The 17,034-nt window shown below is 55.1% G+C and overlaps 1 protein-coding gene across 1 annotated transcript in view; it reads right to left on the reverse strand.

The window, feature by feature from the left end:
• The window catches only part of ARSB (arylsulfatase B), a 70,109-nt gene that overhangs the window by 36,693 nt on the left and 16,382 nt on the right, over nt 1-17,034 (reverse strand). The window lies entirely within an intron of this gene.

A 17,034-nucleotide genomic window follows, 5' to 3' on the forward strand; every position in this document is an offset into this window, starting at 1 on the left:
GGGCTGCAGAGTGCTGCCTCAGGCAAACCCACGGGTCGTCCTCACTTCCCGCTGAGGAGTCTCCCTGACCCCCCATGCACGGCTCCCACAGTGCAGGCAGCCACACTGCCAACTTGCCGCCCGTGGGGGTCCCTGCGGGTCTTTAGGTCAGCAACTTTAGACACACTAAGAACACAGGACATCCATGTATGTTGGTGTTAAACGGCACTTTCAGTGGGACAGAAAACTTGGCACACCCTTTCTCATACTATTTTCCCTTCCCCAGACTAACCACCCCTTACCCATAGTAATCACCCTCTCCCAACTAACTACCCTTCTCCAGACTACTTCTCTCACACTAACTACCCCTTCCCCAAACTGACCACCTTCTATAAGCTAACTACCCTCCCCCAAATCAACCACCCTTTCCCCAAATTCTCTCTCCCTACTACCCTGTCTCCAAACTACCTTTCCCAAACTAACCATTCTAAATGCTAACTACCCCTTCCCCAAATGAACCACCACACTAACTACCCCTGCCCCACTGTCTCCTCCCACACCAATGACTCTCCAGCACTAACTACTCTCTCCTTCACTGACAACCACCTCCCACACTGACTGCCCAGCCCATCGACTTGCTTTTTTTTTAACCTTTAATCTTTCTCTAGCCCCCTCCTACCCTCCCCCAAAAGGAACACCACGGTTTTTGAAACACTCAGTAGGGGATATTCTGGTGAAGCTGCAGTATTTTTATATCATGTGATGCTCCTTCCTGCCTGACCTTGGTCACTTTGTTCCAGCAGTCCACAGCTCAGCCCTGACTCCATCCCATCCCTTTCTCTGGCACTCCAGCCCCAGTCCCAGGCCATGAACCAATGACTGGAAAATGTCTGGCAGTTGGGGAGCAGTGCCAGTAATAGTTCATAGTAACAGACCTGTGGGCTCTCAAAGTTAATTTTTTACTAAAAGTTTTTATACAGCCTTGAATTGTCTTATTTAAAAAAAAAAATAGATTAAAAATGGTGATGCTTTATAGCAAAAAAAAAGTTAAGCTGAAGTCAGACGTCCATCTGGCAGGCAAGGACTCAGAGCTGGAGTGGACCAGGGCTGTGGAGGACAAGGAGTGGTGTCTCTTGGGCAGTGGGTGAATGACCCCAGCCTCCATGAGGATGAGGAACCTTAGGGTCACCTTCCACGTGGCGTGGACTTCCACGTGTAGACACGAGTTTAAACCACTGCTATCGAGACGAGCCATGGAGTCCAGGGTGGCCGATCTGCTCCACAGGACAGCATTCTTTCTCCCCCTCCCCATGTGGCTGTGGATACAGCCATCCTGTTCCCCCACTGCCCCATGGATGCCTAGAGCTGGATTAGAACCCAACTCTACAGGGGCTGTTTCCCCTACAGCTTCACAGCTAGGACAGAACAGGCTCCTTACATCATGCTTGGGAAGAGATCAACAACAGTTTGATCATGACAACTTCCTGCGGTACACGCCCGGTCCCAGACCAGGACTGCTCAGAATTCCACTGAACTACTCGGGACAGCTTCTGATCGGAATCGCAGAAGCTATTTACTTCTGGAATCTTCCGTTTGATATTCCCAGACCATGGTAAGGCTCTAGGTGATTGAAATCACAGAAAGAGAAATTGTGGCTAGCAGGGACCCCTGCATACGACCCCTGTTACAGAGCGGAGAAGCTGCAGGCCAGAAGGCCCTGGAAGGGAGGAAGGAAGGTGTGCTCAGCAGCACTCACTCCGCACCAGGCGCCACTGATATGTTTTGCTTGTTTATCTACCTGAGACAGAAAAGGAGGGAGAACTCCCACCTCTGGCTCACAGCCCCAATGCATGCCTGCAACTGCTGGGGCCAGGCTGGGCTGAACCCAAGGGCTAGAACCCAGTCTGGGTCCCCCACCTGAACCATCACCACTGCCACCCAGGGGTGTGTCAGCAGGCAGCAGAGATCTGAATTGGAGCTGGGACACGGGTGCTGACCCCAGATGCAGACACCTTTCTGCTGGGCTCGGTGCCTGCTCCTTCGCCATGGTGGGGCTGGGGCTGGACAGACCTGGGACTACAGCCACATGAGAAAGAACTGACATGATCAGGATGGGCACGTGGCAGGGCACTGGCAATGGCAGTGATGGCTGCTGTCTTCACAGTCACAACCCACATGCCGTGCCAAACGTGAATGCCTTGTCACTTAAAATGTGAGGCTTGAAAGGGCCTGACAGCTGCCGAGAGGCCTGAGGCCTGTGTGCCTCACTTGGCCACTGCCCCTGGAGGGACAAGCTCCCGGTGTCTCCCACCAGGGTGGGTTTACAACGAGGGCCAGACGCACCTCCTCTCCCCTGCGGGACCCACACACAGCGGTAACACGGGCACAATGTGTCCTTTCAGGAATAGCAGCAGAGCAGGTTCAAGGTGGCCTGATTCCCGTCAGGAGCCTTGGCTGCTGCTGAGGGGTAAGAACCTCTGGACCTGGCTGGCATTGTGCTGCCACAAGCTGAGCAGCCGCCTGGAGCCGAAGTCAAGTCCCGTTGCTCTGCTTCCAATCCAGCACCTTGCTAATGGGGAAGCAGGGGAAGCTGACCTGTTTCCCTGGGGGCCCATGACCTATGCGGGAGACTCAGATGGAGTTCCAGGCTCCTGGCTTTAGCCCGGGCCAGTCCTGGCTGCTGCAGCTGCTTGGGGAGTGAACCAGTGGATGGAAGTTCTTGCATGCATGCTTGATCATACTCACTGTAATCCTGCCTTTTGAATAAATCTTCCAAGAAAAGAAAGGAAACTGAAGGCCCCATGGAAGCCCTGGCCCAGGTCCCCAGGTCTTGCTGGGCCTTGCTGAGTGCAGGTGTGCATTGGCCCAGATGGAAGTGAACTCCCCAATGCCTGAATTAGGGGGCCAGGGACAGAGATCCAAGAACCAAGGAGCCTTCCTCACCCCCACCACCTCTCCTCCTCACAAATCCTCGAGGCCCAGGCCAGCTTTCACAGCACATTCTGTTTCACACTGGGTTGGCTGGCCCACATCTCCTTGCAGGCAACTGCTCTACACCCAGGACTCTGCAGGGATACTGGGGCCACGGATAGGACTCACAAACTACCACGTGATGTGAAGTCACAGCATAGGGACATGCTGACTCCCCACTCAGGATCCAGGGCCAGAACAGAACCACCTACCCTTGACTATCATGGACAACACAGCTGCACGCCTTGGGAGGTGCCCACTATGCCTGCTAAGCTGTATTTGACATGCGTGTCAACTCCATGGCTCTCAACAATGCACAAACCTAGCTAGTGTGGGAAGGAGGCTGTGGGGTGTGACACTGGGAGCAGCCCAGCCACGACGGCAGAGGATGATGCTGTGGGCTGTGTGCCCCACATGGCTGCTGCTGGGGGCGGCACAGTGTCTCCACGAGGCCCTAAGGGAAGGGCGGAACCATGAGTGTGGCTGTTTCTGCCATTAGCTTGGTAGGGCTGCTTTAGTCATCAGCCACAAGCAGAGGTTCTTCCATCGATTTTCCATATGGCTTCCCCAGGCAGGCCAAGGGCCCTGTGGGGAGAACACGGTCAGCAAACACACCTGCCGCTTCTCCTGGAGCCTGGTTCCATAGCCAGAGGCAGCCGCAGTACACAAAGCAGGTCATCTGGCCTTGCTACAGTCCCTGTAGTTGGCATCTGCTGGGGCGGCTGCTCCTTGGCCATGTAGCAGACCCCACTGTGCCAGACCCCGAGACGGTTAAACCCTGAGAATGGGGAATGCAGGGCCCTGGCACAGAGTCTCCCCAAGGGTTTAACATGAACCTGATCACGGCAACAGAAAGCAAAATGTAAGGATATCTGAAATAGGCAGAAAAAGGTGTTTCCCAAATCCTGGGGTCTGACATAAACTGAAAAAGCCAACGACCACAGCCATGGCCACTGAACCCCTCCTAATTCACTTTTTAGCAGACCCCATTGTTGTTCTAAGAATCAATTCACAACTGGACTCTGCCTCGTCTCCTGTTTGAGTTGGGAGAAAAACATCCTTCTCTGAGTCCCTCTGGCATGTGAAGGACACGAGACCTTCACAGAGAGGTCGCATGTCAGCAGCAGCTGGGCAAAGGGAGCCCTTCACCACGAGCCCTTTGGCTGTCCAGAGGGGAAATGTCCAAACAGAGCAACGTGGCCATGCACACATGGCCAGGCTCACTTCACGGCTCGCTACTGGACAAAAGTCACCATCAGAGCGTCACGGGCAGGCGTTGCTCCCCAGAGGGGACTCTCACAGGCAGGCATCGCTCCCCAGAGCTGAGTGGATGCAGGGCCCCAGCCCACCATGGCAACCTCTCTCAGGGCTGGGCGTGGCTGGATGCAGCCCCTCGCCCTGTGAGAGAGAGAGAGAGAGAGAGAGAGAGAGAGAGTGTGTGTGTGTGTGTGTGCGTGTGTCGGGGGTCTCCAGCCCATGACCCTCAGGATGCTCCAGCCAGGGGCTTTCCTGAGACCTGTCACCACTCTAATTTGAGCATCTTGGAAGAAGAGGCAGGAAAAGGCTTGAGGAGCTGCACAAGGATCTTCTCTGAATGGGACCCTCCCCACCCCTTGCAATGTTGGCTGAAGGATGCGCAGGTGATGTAGTCTGAAAGGCAGAGGTGTTGCTCTGGCCCCCAAAGTGCCTCTCGGTGGCAGCTGGATGGCTTCCGTATCAACCCAAAGGCAGCTAGTCATAGCCAGGGTTGGACAAGTGGAGTTCTCTGCTGCGACTCTGCAGGAGGAGACACCTGCCCGGCCGCTCCACTCGGCACTCTCCTCCACCACATGCCCCCAGGAAAGCCCAAGACAAATTAGGAGATGGTTGTACAAACTCAGTGTCCACCTGCTTGTCAATCAGGTGCGGATGTGAACTTGACACCTTCCTGCTTATCAAAAGTGAGTGTGAACTTGACCTGAGCACACACTGTTTCCTAGGCCTTTGTGCCTCAGACTCCCCCTCCTCAGACAGCACATGTACTGCCAGTCACACAGAACGCGTCTCCCCACTGTGGACATGTGTTGGTGGGGGCTCTTCAGAAAATAGTGGTGAGGTTACAGGGCTCATTGAATCGTCCATGAACCACTCCAAGGACAGTATGTATCAGGCCCTTTTGTTCTAACCTTGCCTCTGGACAGGTCAGTGGCCTCACCTCCATGGCGTCTGCCTGGTTTGAAATTGCCTCCTGTAAGCCTGTCATGCAGGCCCCAGGGCGGCCACCTCTCTCTGCTGGGCTCTGTCTGTAGCCAAGGTTCCCTCCCCTGGCCCAGCACTACTCTGTGAGTGGGTCACCCCTGACCACCTCTGCCTGCCACGACAAGGACGGTGCATGCCACTGGCACTGCCAGGCCCCAGCATAAGCCTCAGCATGATTGGGGACTTGAGGAAAAGGCCTCCTGCTGAACACAGCATGAAGGCACTGATGCTGACTCTGTAGCTCTTTCCAACCTGGGCTGCACCTGCACTCGCTCAGCTGTTCCCACACACAGCTACAGCTTGCTCCTGCAGGCTCTGCCGGGGTGCTGCTGGGCCCCAGGAACCTCACAGCACGCGTTAGTACTGCCTTGCACCTGGTGAGCTGCTCAGGTGCAGCCCTGGAACTGAGGGCTCGCCCTCTAACCCTTCCTTCCCTAGGGCTCCCCATGCCAGGAACTCCACCCTGACCATTGGAAAGCTGGTGGTGAGATGGAGAGATCCCTTCTCCCAGAGTGAGAGACAGTGGTGGTCCCACAGAGCAGCAACTGGGCCTCTCCAAGGGGCTGAAACCAGGATGGATGGAGTCAGCCCGGGACCAGCAGGGCGGACAGGACCTGGTCCTGGGAGTGCAGTGTCTGTCTCAAATCTTGCTGCTGCTTTTCTCAAAATATTTGTTTATTTATTTGAAAGTCATAGTTATAGAGAGGGAGGGGGAGAGGGAAAGAGAGGTCTTTACCCACTGATTCGCTCTCAACATGACCACACTGCCAGGGTTGAGCCAGGCTAGAGTCAGGAGCTTCATTTGGGTCTCCCACACAGGTGCAGGGGTCCAAACACTTGGGCCATCTTCCAGTGCTTTCTCAGTCACGTTAGCACATAGCTGGATCAGAAGTGGAGTTGCTGGGACACGAACTGGCCCCCATACGGGATGCTGGCATTGCAGGCAGTGGCTTCACTGCACTGCACCACCATAATAATCCCTCAAATTTCTTCTTGACTAAAGAATATTGAATGGTAAGAAGGGTCATCCAGAAGGAATCAGACAACATGCGTCATGAGAAACACAGACAGGGGCTTCTAACTGGTCTGGCACCAAAATGAAGTGGCTGCCGAATGCCATGGTTCCCTCTCCCCCCAGCTCTCTAAGTCACCCTCTTGGGAACGCCTGTGGCTGGGGTACAGCAGAGCAACACAGCAGAAGCCAATGGTGCCTCGGGGCTCCCGCCAGACCATGGCACTTCTCCATGGTCCCTGCGAGGCCATGTTATGGCCTGTGATGTTCCCAGCCAGGCTTAGGTAAGCTACCCATCTTCTAAGCCTGAGCATCCTCACTGGGACATGGGGATATTAGCCACACCTGTCATGGGTGTGAAATTCAGTTAGTCCCAGCCACTGGGACAGACGACAAGTGTTGATGGCAATAACAGCAGTGGGCATATAAGAGAGCCAGGTACCTCAGCTGTGTCCACTTCGACTGCCCCGGGCAGAGAGCCCCTGTAGGTTGCACTCTGCTTTACAGGTGACTTCCTGAGAGCCCTGAAGCCACCAGGAAGCATGACAGCTTTGGCTGTTCTTTGAGTAGAGGCGAGGTGACTCAAGTCATTTCCCACCAGTTCAGGTGCAGCACATCAATCGTTAAAGGAGGGAGGGGCCGCTCCTGCACTATGGCCAGTGAGCTCAGCCTCTGAAATGGAACACTGACTCCAACACCCAACGGAATCTCGCAGCGCCTGAGACAGACGACCGCTCGGACTGCTGGGTTCAGGCTGCAGGTCTGCACCGGAAGCACGGGCATAGGGGTCACCTGCCTGCTGGGAGCAGTGGGCTCCCTGGCTTGGTCTGGGCAGCCGGACACTGAGTTACTAAAGCAGAGCCAGCAGAGGTGAAGACAAAGGAAGACAGATGGAGGCAAGGGGCAGAACTAGGAATGGGCAGGAATTAAAAACATTCCCGGGTCGTCATAAAGAGTGGCAGAGAAATCTCTCCCCTAGGCCACCGCTCAGGGGATGAGACGCCATGAGATGTTCTCTCTCCCTGCCAGCCTCTGCAGGACGACAGGACCCAGAAGTCACACAGAGATGGACAACTGCACTCCCTGTTGGAGCTGAGAAGGCGCCCTTGCAGGCAAGTAGCTTTCTCCTGTGCTGGAAAGCACAGGTAGCAGAGAGCCCCAGAGCCTCAGAGCCCAGGCACCACGGGCACAGCAGCAGCCCAGGCACCACGAGCACAGCAGCAGCCCAGGCACCACGGCCACAGCAGGAGAGGCTCCAGCTCTCAGCAGAGGTCCTAAGTGGTACATGGGAGGCTTGCGTGCTGAGTACATTTAGGTTCCGGCAAACATGAGAAGGCAGTGCTGGCTCTTTCCTCCCAGAATCCCTCCCAGTCTGCTCCTCCTTTCTTACAGGGGCTTACCCATCCCTGTTGACCCACACAGCAGCCCCTCACAGACCTGTTCACTTCCTTCAGAGATACTGAACTGAGACGCCGGGCAGGGGAAGGCCACCACAGCCGAGCTTGAGCGCCTGGCAAGTCGAGGACAGCAAGGACAAAGGGCTGGGGCGGAGTGGGGCAGCGGACACTTGCAGGATGGAGCCGGGGCCACAATTTCGCAGGTCCTGCATGCTCTCCGAGCCAGCGTGGCCTCCGTCAGCTGGCCTTTCTGTTTCCAAACACAAACTGCAAGTTCAGTGTTCCGAACTCCAAGTCTTAAGTAGGAGACGCTTTTTCTGGAGTCACTCAGGAAAACCAACAAACCGACCTTGAGGGTGCAGGCCTCTCAATCCTGTCAGAGGCTGGAGACCTTGGGGGTCAAACATCAGAAGGGGCAGGCAGATGTCACAGAGCAGCACAGACCACAAAACATCACGCACTCTGCCAGCAAGCAGAGCAGTCTGCTAGGGGGACTCCAGACAGCACAGTCTGCCGTGAAGGCACGTGGGAAAGGAGCCCTTGGGATCCACAGTGGACGGTTCCCCAAGACCCTAGCAAAACAAACTTTCCCGCTGACCAACTGGGGCAGCAGCTTCCAGAGACCAGGGTGTGCACAGCGGGAGGAAGGGTGGGCGTCGGTGGTCCTGGACAGTGCAGTAGAAGGCTCCCTCCACCCTGCCCAGCGTGATGACAGGCGGTGAGAGGCATCCCCAGGCTGTGCAACCAGAGGCATCCCCATGGAAACCAGAGCTATATCGGGGCTGGGAGCCAGGACAGACAGCTGCGCAAACCATCCAACATACCAAAAGAGGCAGCCTGGGTCAACAGGAGGTGGCATGGAGCCTGTGCAAGCAGAGCCAGCGCAGTGTCTGCTCAGCCTCCTGCAGCACTTGGCTGATGGGCGTGGGCTCTGCCTTTCTAAGTCTCCAGCAGGTGGGAAGCTGTGAGCACTTCTGGATGACCTCCCTAGAAGGATGTGGGACAAAAGGGGGGAGGGGACAAACACAGGAAGGTAGAGGACAACTAGGCTCCCCGCGCCCTCAGCCGTAGCAAGTTAAGCTTTGCCTGTGACACCCGCATCCCATGGGGGTGCCAGTTCTAGCCCTGGCTGCTCCACTTCTGACCCAGCTCCCTGCTAACGAGTCTGGGAAAGCAGCAGAAGATGGCCAAGTGCCTGAGCTCCTGCACCCAAACGGGAGACCTGACGAAGCCTCTGGTTTCTGGCTTTGGCCCGGGCTAGCCCAGCTGCTGCATCCATCTGGGAGTGAACCAGCACATGGAAGATCTTTCTGTGACACTTCCTGTCTTTTTATAACTTTGCCTTCCAAATAAATAAACCTTTTTTTCAAAATAACCAGACAGTCCAGGCTAGAGTGGGACTTCTCTCCACAGTCCTGTCCTCCAGCAGAGCCACAGTGACACTCTCCACCCTGGGTACCAGTTAGTGTTGCAACTACACACCAAGCAGACGCCTCCTGCACCTGGCACCTCCTCTCCTCCTGGAAAGATGCTCCCAGAACAAAAGTGAGGCCTTTCTCATCCCAGCTACTTCCTGCCACCCAGTGTGCAGGCAGGGAGCAGGGTGTGGCTTCTGTCCCCCCACCGCCGTGCAGAGCTGGGAAGGCAGACAGCGGAGATAGTGGAGCTGCTGCCCGGCATCCTGAGAGGAGGCCCGGGTCCCCTCCCCGGGACGGAGGTGGGGGTCCAATGATGCCCCAGGCCCCTGCTCCTGGGATGGAGGTGGGGGGTTTGAAGGTGGCCCAGGCCCCTGCCCGTGGGATGGAGGTAGGGGTCTAACCATGGGAGGGACCTAGGGCCGTGGAGGAAGCTGGCAGCCCGCTTGCCCCTCCCTAGTCATGGTGGCCCCCAGTGATGGGGATCCCATGAGGTGACAGAGGCAGAGCCAGGGACCCCCAGCCCATGGCAAGAAAGGAGCTATAGAGGTTTTCACATGGGCACAGGGATGGCCTGGAGTGGCAGGTATGGTCCAGACAGACGCTACGGAGGGCCAGGCTGTACTAGGGCCGGTGGCCTCATAGCGCTGCCTCCCTTCAGCTCCTGGGCCTGTGGCCCACAGGACAACCAGTCGGGGACAGCAACTGAATCCACCTACAGGAGGTGAGCGGCAAGGCCTGTGCGTTCCCTACAGGAGGTGAGTGGCAAGGCCTGTGCATTCCCTATAGGAGGTGAGCGTTCCCTACAGGAGGTGAGCACACAGCCCATGTGTTCCCTACAGGAGCTGAGTGGCAGGATGGCCTCAGCCACAGGCAGAGTGAGAGTGTGTGTGACCCACGGGGCTCTGAGGGCTGCTTTGCTGATGAGCCTGCTGCCACACTGCTCTGTCTATTCTGACATGGGAACAGTGAGTGCCACCCTCCTGGGCTGCACGCCAGTGGCTAAAATGGCGGCAGATGTTCTAGAACCAGAAAAATCTGGCTTCGACCTTGTGAGTCTCAAGTCTTCTAAGCTGAGACACCTTTCTTGGGGCAGACTCACACAGCACCTCGCTCACTGTACTGACCCAGCTCACGTGAAACTTCAAATATGCCCCTGGGGGTGGGGGGGAGGAAATGGACAATACAGGGACCCACATTTGCTATGAAAATGCATGCATGGAATCCCAAGCGCAGTGGCCAGCTGCTGTGCGTGCCTCTATGTGAATGCGTCTGGACATCAAAGAGGCCATTCTGTGTCAGAAAAACAAAAACAAAAATAAAACATAAAAGCAGGGACGAGCGCTAGAACAGAAATTGAAATATTAGGCATGTATCAAAAGCATGCAGAAATGTCGTATGTGTTTATATGTGAAACACATGTAGGCCCTCTACTTGGTCATAAAAGGCTTCCAACAGCAGCACAGGACAATCCCTCCCCACGCGGAGCTGTCGGGGGCTCCACCCCCAGACCCCACAGTCACTAAGCATGGCAGCACTCACCCGAATCTCACAGATGTCCCCACCATGAACTCCCACCAACTGCAAGGCCTCCTCCCAGCGTGTTCTGGAAGGCCAGCATTACTTCATCACCAGAAGCAGACTCTGCAAGCAACAAGCAAAGTGCAAGGGACGTGGTGGGGTGGGAGATGGGGTGGGGAGGACAAGCATCCTTGCAAAGGAAGAGAAATCAAACACACCCAGCAGTGTGTGGCTTCTAGTGCAGCCAGGTGCTCCTTGGACACACGCTGGTCACCTCACAGCTGGAGGACTGTGAGCCTGACGCGGATCTCTGAGGCTAGGGTGCCCGTGTATCAGGATAGCCACGTGTGCCCAGAGGACTCCCGTGCTCACCTTCAAAACCAGCAGTGCTGACTGAGCCCTTCTCTCACCACATGGAAGACACGTGCAGTCTCATTGATCCGACCGGGTGATTGCCCATCTTCAAGTCCACTTGGAAACCTGAACTTGGGCTGCCACCTGGACACCTCTGCTCCCATGCCACAGAGCCCAACACGGTCAATGCTTCTAGCCTCAGGGGCAGGGCACCCCAGGAGGGTGCACCCTAGGTCCTGCACTATCACGGTGATCAAGGGCAGCATATACCAGGCTGTTTTGGATTCCAGATCAAAGAACAATGCAACCTAACTTGAAGACCTCTCCCAAAGGACCCACGGGGCAGCTGGACCCTGCTACAAATCAGGCCGGAGTACCTGGGTATCTGCACGCTAACACCGGAGACAAAACAAACAGAAAAGCAGCAACCAGGACCAACTTCCTCTCCACAACTTTCATAAAAATTAAGATCAGGTCAATCATCAAAGGTGAAGAACCCCAGCTGATGTCCAGGCATGTCAAGGAGATTTTTTTTTTCCAAAGAAAGTACACAAACAGACCACAGGCACATGGAAAGGGACTCAAAATTGTTCTTCCTAAGGGAGATACTAGGTCACGCCCCCAGGAGATGCGGTTTCACCGCTGTGAGGACAGCGACAGAGTGGTAGGAAGGGGAGTGGAGCCCATGCATAGCAGGGGGGCGGGTACAATGCCAGCCAGTCCACTCTGACAAAGAGAAGTGAAAAATGCGTCCACACCCAGGCTGGCCTCACAGCAGTGTTACCTGGTAGCCCCCCAAAGTGGAAGCGACCCTGAGCCCATTGTCTGATGAACGGATAAAGAAATGTGCTGCATACAAGAAGTTTCTTTGGAGATCTTCCTAATCTAAATGCTGGACTCAGAACCCTAACAAAGAAAAGAGAGAAGACAGAACGGGTCAACCAACCATCTCAGCTATGATGGACTATGTCAATCAGTGGATTTTTCAAAGACCTCATAGTGCTTGGAGTGGCAAGATTGACAGCGATTCGTAACTGTGGCAATATCAAAACCACTCAAGCAAGAACCTCAGAGCATACCCTACACCCGGGACTTGGGGAGGGTGGGAAATTGGGTGGGCCTTCTCCCTTAATACCCCCCTTTTAAACATGAAGGTAACAATATGGAAAACATACTAGTATTATCCACTTTCCTGTAGCCCTTGAACCTTCTTACTCTAACTAAGTATGTAAAGAATGTCAAAATAAATTTTATTAATAAAAAAAAATGAAAAAAAAAAAAAAGAAATGTGCTGGTTTTCAGCAGCATGTGGTAATGAGAGAACTACCACTATTCACACAAGAACAGCGAGGCGGTGTGGACTTGTGCTGGGACGCAGACTTGGCTCAGAACGCAGGCTCTGAGTGGCAGGTGCCTGCTGCACTGTGAAGGGGCCATCTGCACCAGCATAAAACACCTGCAGAAGCAAAACCTACGGAGACAGGAAGTAGATCAGCGATGGACAGTGGCTGGGAGGGGAGGGACAGGGGCCTGCTCAGGGATACAGGAGCGCAGTGGGGCGGGTGTGGGGTGATAAAAATGTCCAGAGATTAGATCCAGGCCGTGACTGCACTAGTTTGTAAACAACACTGAGGACGGGCAAGCGGCATGCTTCCCAAGGAGCCATCTCATGATCTTGGAGTTACACCTCAACGAAGCAACACCCCATGAGGAAAATGAAAGACAAGCCGGGATCAGAGACTTCACATCAGCGGAAACCATTTTCTGCAACGAAGAAACAGAGTACTTTGGTGACTTGAACACGGGTCAAAGGCTTCCGAAAACCAACAGCCTTTTCCGTGGTTTTACGTATCCAAATGGAAGAGACCCAGGGCAGAGGAGCAAGCCCGGAACTGCAATCACCCGACTGCCAGCCGAGGTTGGCTGCCCCTGCCCGTGAGCACTGCAGGCTGAGCGTGCCCAGGTTAAGGAGGGTGTACCCTGTGCATCCCGGGAATGTGCAGTCCAGGCCTGCCCTGTGCCCCGTCCTGGCTCTGCAGCACACTCTGCCCGACAACCCAGCCCTCCTAGGCTCTGCTGTCCCCTCGCAGCTCCTTCAAGGGCCTTCTACCCTGATATCTGTTTCCCACTAGGCCCCCTTTTGTGGCTGGCCAATCCTACAAACCCCTGCCTGATATGTGGATCACAGAATTCCTGCACGGAAACTTTCCATAGACTCCACAGGGGTCACCTCGTTGTTTATCCCATTTTTGCTTTAGATAATGGAGTGAAGTGGAAAAGATAAGCTGGATGGAGACTACAGGAATCTTTTCCGTGTGCTACGTAGTCATGAAAACGTATTAACTCCATCCAGTAGGAACATCATGCTAGGCCTGATTTATTTTTCTTAATGTTATCTTCCCAAAAAGAAACCAAGCGAGGTCCCCATGGTATCTGACTACTTCCAACTCCCTTCTCCACCCTGACCCCGAGCTGGATGGTGCCCAGTACCGGGAGGACTCAGGGTGGGGAGAGACCCTGCAGTGAGCATGCACCCATTCCTTGGGGGTCTGTCAGCAGGAGGAGACTTCTCCAACACTTTAGCTCAGCCTACACGTTTACATTTGATTTGGGCTGACTGCTAAGACTCCGATGACTAAGTGTTCTTCCCAGCAACCATGTCTGTCTAAAAACAGTTCCCTGCTGAGGCTTCAGGCAGGTGCTGTGGGAAGGTCCTGCCAGCAGGGAGCCACGGAGGACTGAGGGGTCGGCCCTCGCACAACAGCATGCACCAGAAGGCTTGAGCCAGCTGGTGCTGGAGCTAGTCTGCCATAGGTGCTCCTCACAGCAGGTGGGGAATCTCTCGGCTGGGTGACTTTGAATTTCTGCTGGCAATTTACAACAGGGAAGAGTCGTCAAACCATGAACACACACAGTTCTATGTCATTCCTGTCATCCCTAGGGCATCCGGGTGGTACTGGGCAGCTGCACAGCCAAGGGCCAGTCTGAGACACCACGACGCCTCCGTCTGGGGTCCTGCCATTCCTTTCTGGCCCACGGGGGCCATTCTGTGTGAATGCTCAACCAGCCCACAGGGTCACAACCAGCTTGTTTTGTCTGGGAATTCTACCTCGTGTTACAAAGTCCCCTTCCCCCAACCTCCCTGTGGCCTGCTGCTGGGACTGTATTTTGTCGCTTATCTAACACAAAATAAACAGAGCAATCTGGAGCTAATTTAAGTGGTTTGCCATATCAGGATGCAGCTGGGAAAGATTTGGAGGAAAAAAAAAAAAAACACACACACACACACTACAGGGAAACAATGGGGCTGCACAGGGCGGTAAGGGGGTGGGGAAGGCTGGGAGACCAGCAGACAGCTGTCAGCCGGGGCTTCGAGCAGAGCAGCGTGCAGACTGGGCCCCCAGAGGAGCTGCTGTGGAAGAGCAGAGGGTGCTCTGAGCTCCTGCCGAGCACTGGGGCCGCCTCCCGAGCCTCTCTGCGGGGCTCCCAGGCAGCCAGGAGGGGCTGCACATGGAGCAGACGCTTCCCTTCTCGGCAGCGCCAGCCAGGACGTTCCTCCTCGCTGACATGCAGAGTCAGCAGGGCCCACATCTGCTTCTGACATCAGTTGCTCCTACTCTATGGGCTGGCTGGGCTGTTTAACTCTTTGGGGGGCCACCGGCTAGACCCTGCATTTCCTGGAGCAACTTGATCGAGGGGAGAGGGCTTGAGAGAGTTAAGCACAGCAAGGGGCTGCCCTTGACTGACTTGCAAATGCTTTCTATGTTAAACCCAAAGTCCCTCTCTGCTGGAGCCCTTGACCAAAGTCCAACCAAGTCAGCAAACTGTGTACTCCCTAAGGGGAGTGACACTTGAGGCACGCTGAGCTGGAAGTGTGGGGACTGTGCTCCATCTATGCCTGCGGCTGCACAAGCCTTTCAGGGCCGGCCCGACCCGGCCGGATGCTTTTAGAATGAGAGCTGAAGGCCAGGCCTTTTTCAAGAAGAGTTCAGCCTGGAAAACTTTTCGCTGGACAAAGCAGCCTTAAATTTATAAGGAAGAAAATTCATTTGTTTCTGGAGAACTTCAAAAACAAATTTGTGTCCGTGTCCTAATGTAAAAGGCAGCTATCCAAAAGGCTCCCGAAAATGTAAGCGAATGAAACAGAAATTAAACATCTTGATGTCCATGACTCACTGCCGTCGACGGTGCTGTCACCACAAATGCACGACTCCCGGTGTCTCCAGGGTTACGTAACTTGGGACGAAATGCTCAGGGTAAAAATAGTGAGATGTATGGACGGGGGTTTCTAAGAGCAGGAAACAATGAAAACTTCTGAAGAATGGGACAGGAAAACAGATCTAAAGGCTGGGAAACATCCCTGCTACGAAAGTGCATCTCTTCTATTTCCAGACCAAGTTCAGACAATGGTCACCACAAAAATACCCGAGAGTGCTGAAACAAACAAAACTGTCTACAGACATAAAACCTCTGCAGGCCATGGCTCAGGCAGCAGCACCAGAACCGCCTCGCAGGACCGTGAGCGAGCCACAGGCAGAACAGAACTACAAGTGGAAGATCGAGCAGAGCCGCCCAGCAGAAGGCTTCCCCGGACAAGGCCCGAGCTGGCACCCGGCAGAAGGCTTCCCCGGACAAGGCCCGAGCTGGCACCCGGCAGAAGGCTTCCCCGGACAAGGCCCGAGCTGGCACCCGGCAGAAGGCTTCCCCGGACAAGGCCCGAGCTGGCACCCGGCAGAAGGCTTCCCCGGACAAGGCCCGAGCTGGCACCCGGCAGAAGGCTTCCCCGGACAAGGCCCGAGCTGGCACCCGGCAGAAGGCTTCCCCGGACAAGGCCCGAGCTGGCACCCGGCAGAAGGCTTCCCCGGACAAGGCCCGAGCTGGCACCCGGCAGAAGGCTTCCCCGGACAAGGCCCGAGCTGGCAGGCTGCCGAGTGCACCCTGGGGTCTGGCTCAGGCCGGGCCTGCAAGCTGCTCCTCTAACAAGTTCCCAGGTGCTGTTTCCAGGCTCACACTCTGAAAAACTCACCGCTCCAGAGAGAGAGAAAGAGAGAGCGGGACTGGCAACATAAGGTCATCTGCTTCTCCTAAATCTTTCATTGTCATTCTTTTGAATCAGTTGTCACATGTGCTTGAAAGACCAAAGGGAAAACTTCAGGTAGCAGCCAATGGATCTTAGATCAATGCAGAGCTCTCAGAAAAGTCTGCCCAGAGAGAATGGCTGCACGTTCCCTTTGCTGACAGCGAAATCGTGAAGATGGATTACTGAGGAAGGGCTCCAGCCCTGAGCAGGAAGAGGCTGCGGATCGACCCTCCCAGGGGACCAGGAAGGGCCAGAAAGACTGTGAACCTCAAGGCGCCCTGCCCTGGGGCTCGGCCTCCCCCTGGCCAGCTCTGAGTCCCCATGACAGACTCCAATGGGTCTCCAATGGCATCCCAGAGCTCAGCATGAGAAACATCCAACAGCTGGCAGAGGTGACATGCAGAGAGGACCAAAGCCGCCATGAGCCTCCGTCGGCCATACCTCGTGATGGTGACTGTCCTAAGGATGACCACACACTAAGGAGGTACTCAGGGAGGGTCTGAACCCACAGCTCAGGGGCAGGTACTGGCCCAGTAGTTAAGAAGGCTGTATCCTGACCAATGCCAGCTTCCTGCCAAGGCAGACCCTGGGGGCAGCAGGGACGGCTCCAGCAAAGTCGGTCAGGCCACCTACATAGGAAACCTGGAGCAGATACCCAGCTCCAGCCTTTGGCCTGGCTCAGCCCAGGCTGTTGTGGATTTGGGGGAAGTCAACCTGTAGGTGGAAATTCTTTCTGCCTCTCAAGTAAAAAATAAAAATAAATGGAGCCTTTGGTTTATAGCGAGCATCATTGAGACTGCAGTGGTTTCATTTAAAATGAAGACCTTGGGGCTGGTGGATCAATCGGACAATCCTCTGACTGCTAGAGTCAGCATGCTATAATGGGCACGGGTTTGTGTCCCAGCTGCTCCACTTCCCATCCAGCTTCCTGCCTGTGGCCTGGGGAAGCAGTCGAGGACAGCCCAAAGACTTGGGACCCTGCACCCATGTGGGAGACCCAAAAGAAGCTCCAGGCTCCTGGCTTCAGATTAGCTTAGCTCTAGCCGTTGAGGCTATTTGGAGAGTGAA

Source organism: Ochotona curzoniae, unplaced genomic scaffold (assembly GCF_017591425.1).
Source record: "Ochotona curzoniae isolate NIBS_2020 unplaced genomic scaffold, NIBS_Ocur_1.0 contig_4501, whole genome shotgun sequence".
Lineage (NCBI taxonomy): Eukaryota > Metazoa > Chordata > Mammalia > Lagomorpha > Ochotonidae > Ochotona > Ochotona curzoniae.